Genomic DNA, 4071 nt, shown 5'->3' with positions numbered 1-4071 from the left:
ACAAGTCTTAGAGGGGGTTACAAAACAACCGGTGCAACCGGTGCTCCTGGACGCCCGTTTCTGCGCTTCGCGGCGTCGCCGTTGTCTGTTGTAACCAGCAGTGGACACCTTAGTCGCGCATTAAGCTGCGAAACCAATGGAGCGGTAGCCTGACAAGCAAAGGAAAGACTCATAACTGCCCTCTTGGAACAGTGCAAACCTAAATCGTGCTTTAAGCTACGTGGCAGTAGTGAAATTGGGTTGTAAAACATTTATTTCGTCAAGAAGAGCTTGTTGATCGGAAGGCCGTGTTAGGTGGCCGCTAGTGCGTGACTATTGGCGACCTTGTTGGCCCACTCGGCGGCCCGGACTTGCGTCTTCGGGTCTGAGCTGGCCAGCACAGCCTCCCACCGCTCGAGAGAAGGGATTTGTACTAGCTTTCCCGAAGGCGGCTCTTCCCTACAGTCCCATAAGATGTGGTCGTAAGTGGCGCGTTCGCCACAGCGGAAACATTGGGGTTCGTATTGAGAGGGGTACATGAGCGACAGTAGCGCGGGATTCGTCAGGGAGCGCGTCTGAAGCCGTCTCCGTGTGGTTTCTTGTGCTTTGAACGGGGTTTAGGCGGAGGGGGATAAACTCGTCTGCTTAAGGAGTAATGGTGAGTAATGTCATAAAAAGAGGTCATGCGGTCTCTCGTAAACCCCGGATGAAAAGGCGAGCTCCGTGCCCGGTTGACGAAACCTCGGGCTTTATTGTGAGCTGCCTCGTTCCCCGGATTGTCCGAGTGGGACGGCACCCAAATTAGTTCGACCTCTCTAGGAGGTTGGGCTTGTTTTGCAAGAATGCTGAGGGTGGTGGGTGCTAATCGGCCCCTCGCGAAATTGCGAACGGCGAATTTCGAGTCGCTCAGAATAATATCAGCGGTGGTATTAGTTATAGCTAAAGCTATTGCCGCCTCCTCCGCGATCTCAGAGGAGCTTGTTTTGATAGTCGCGGCAGTGAGCAGTCCGTCGGGCCCATCCACCGCCACCAACGCGTGGGCCTTGTTGCGTTGGTACTCCGTAACATCCACGTACACCGCTCCCGAGTGCTATTTGTACTTTTCATGCAGAGCGCGAGCTCTGGCCCGACGACGACCCTCGTGGTGCACGGGATGCATGTTCTTGGGGAGGGGTTTTATGAGCAGGTTCTTCCTGATATGTTTCGGTAGCTGAGCTTTCGCGTCTCCGCTCGGAGGTGCGTTGCCCATTCCTAGTCGGGAGAGAATGGCTCTGCCCGCACTAGTACGAGTGAGTCCCTCAGCTTGTGTCGTGAGGTGTGCCTCGCAGAGTTCGTCTAGCGTGTTGTGTATGCCGAGCCCTAAGAGCCTCTCTGTTGACGTGTAACGCGGTAGACCGAGGGTGGTCTTGTACGCTTGTCTGATGATACTATCGATTTTATGCTTCTCCGATGCATAGAGGTGGAGGTAGGGGACTCAGTATACAATTCTGTTGAGAACGAAGGCCTGAACCAGACGACAGAGGTCCTTTTCCTTGACGCCCCGTCTGCGGTTGGCTGTTCGTCTGATGAGTCGCGTCGTCATACTGACAGTAGATTTGAGTTTGTCGATAGTTTGGGTGTTCTTGCAGTTGGTTTGCATATATAGCCCTAGGATGCGTATGGTGGTTACCTCCTTCACTGCCAAACCTCCTACGCATACGTTTAACGGAGGAGGGGGAACGCAGTTTTTGAGGTGTATGCCTCTGGGCTTGTTTCTGAGTACAAAGAGTTCAGATTTTTGATGCGAGCACGAGAGGCCCACCGCTTGGGCGTATGTTTCGACCATGTCTACCGCGTTCTGCAATGTACTCTCCACTTGGCCGTCACTCCCTGGTGTTACCCACAGAGTGATGTCCGCGTAGAAAGTATGATGCAACCCGGGTATGGCGGCGAGTTTTGAAGGAAGTTTGATGAGGGACAGATTGAACAGAAAAGGCGAGAGGACTGAACCTTGAGGTGTTCCTCTGCCTTCGAGGGGTATGGGGTCAGACCTGATCTCACCCACTGCGAGCTCCGCGGTCCTCTCTGGGAGGAAGGAGCGGATATATGTGAATACCCGCACCCCGGGATTAATGTAATACCCCTGTCACACGGGCATTTCGAAGGCCCTCGAACCGATAGTCTATCGACTCGAAGGCGATCGAGCGCTGCTACACGGCTAGTTTGAATGGCCATCGAGTCAATAGTCTATCGAGTCGACGGAGCAGCCCGGAACTCTATCGAGATTTCGAGGGCCTTCGAGCGTTGCCCAAGGTTGCTAGCATTGCTTCGAACGACAACAAACATGGCGGCGCCCTTCAAAGCTGGACCCCTCGCTTCGGACTGAATTCTTGTTGTTGCTGCCTTTTTCTGTCCGTACACTGGTCATAAATGGGGCACCGGTTTTTCGCTTCGTCTCATCTTGCCTACAAGAAAACGTATAAGTGATAAATTTGCTTTATTTTTTATTTAGGGTGACGATTCTGCCGCTGCTAGGCCTAAGAGAGTCGGTTTGTTGACAGTAATGGTTCCCGTTTTGACAACCAGATGGCGCCACTAGAGGCTGAGTTTATTTTTGCGTCTCTGCTAGCATACGCTGAACTAAATGTGGGAATGCGCCTGCGTTTAGCGTACGTAAGCGTGCATACGCTCGTGGTATGTAGACAGCATAGATTTATGCTCTTTTCCCACTGTATCTGCGTACGCCGCGAGCGGCGACGTGATGCGCACAGCGAGAAGCAGCAGCGGCGCGGCCGTTCCAACTCGCCCGGGCGTCAACAGATGAGAACAGGTCCTAGTTTTTGCGGCGAGCGAATCCGCTTCGCTTGCCAGATTTTTGAACAAGTGTGAACGCACCTTATGACTGCAAAAAAGTGTATTTCTACTTATAGTTAAGTTTCGTCAACATATTTTTGTTATTTGCGCGAAACCGAACGCAGCGATTGTGGCGCCACACAAGCTTGGCGTAAGACGCGAGAACGATTTCAATGGCCATTGAGATTTGCCGTGTAGCAGCACCACAACTCCCTCGAGTTCGATGGCGATCGAAAATCTCGAAGGCCCTCGACTCGATGGCCATTGAAACTGGCCGTGTGACAGGGGTATTAGATAGGTTTGTGAGGATAGCCTCGTGCGAGACGTTATCGAAAGCCTTGTTCAGGTCTAGCCCGAGCACGGCCTTCGTGCCCGTCCCTTGCACGGGGTCTATGATGTCGGACTTCAATTGAAGCATGACATCCTGTGTAGATAGATGCGCTCTGAAGCCGATCATGGGGGAGGGGGGGGGGGGGAGGGGGGGAGTAAGTCGCTGTCTTCCACAAACCATTGAAGGCGGTTAAGGATAACGTGTTCCATCAACTTGCCTATGCAGGAAGTGAGTGATATGGCCCTGAGATTCTCTAGTAGTGAAAGGTGTGTGCTGCATACGTTGGCATTGACAACATAGTGCCATTTTTTTTAAGGAAAGGAAGTGCACATTACTCGTTCCCTGGGTCAGTGGACGCTTCAATCGCGGTTATAGGTACGTGGGGTGATTAGAGATAAATTGGTGAATTGGTTTTTGAGGAAAGGAAATGGCGCAGTTTCTGTCTCAGATATCTCAGCGGGCACCTGAACCGCGCCGTAAGGGAAGGCAGGAAGGTGGGAGTGGAAGAAGAAAGAGGTGCCGTAGTGGAGGTATCCGGAATAATTTCGGCCACCTGGGGATCTTTAACGTGCACTGATATCGCACAGCGCACGGGCGCCTCTTGCATTTCGCCTCCATCGAAACGCGGCCGTCGCGGTCGGGTGATTAGAGAGAGGTGTGGGCTGCAGACATTCATAACGCTGTGCCGGAAACGCCGCGCTCAAGCAATACGCCACTGGCGTTCATTGTGCGCATTGGCGTTGGAGTTGGCTAATTTTTTATAAGCGTTTCTTATGGTCCTTTTTTCTGGAATTAAAACAAAGCCCGTGAATAATGAAAAAAAATGGCTGAGGCTTAACTTGGTTAAGCCTGGAGAATGCGAAGCATCATCGTGTCGCGTAATTTGGAGGCGCACAACCACAGCCACGGCGCGAGGTGGGCCCCCGTTT

General features: G+C 52.5%; 1 pseudogene; it reads right to left on the bottom strand.

Annotated features, from left to right (window-relative positions):
• Window positions 1-290: 290 nt before the first annotated feature.
• LOC149347223 (uncharacterized) lies at window positions 291-3229 on the bottom strand (annotated as a pseudogene).
• Window positions 3230-4071: the final 842 nt, after the last annotated feature.

Source organism: Amblyomma mixtum, chromosome 4 (genome assembly GCF_055824585.1).
Source record: "Amblyomma mixtum isolate Tamu chromosome 4, ASM5582458v1, whole genome shotgun sequence".
Lineage (NCBI taxonomy): Eukaryota > Metazoa > Arthropoda > Arachnida > Ixodida > Ixodidae > Amblyomma > Amblyomma mixtum.
This window is presented reverse-complemented; position numbering and strand designations above follow the sequence as displayed.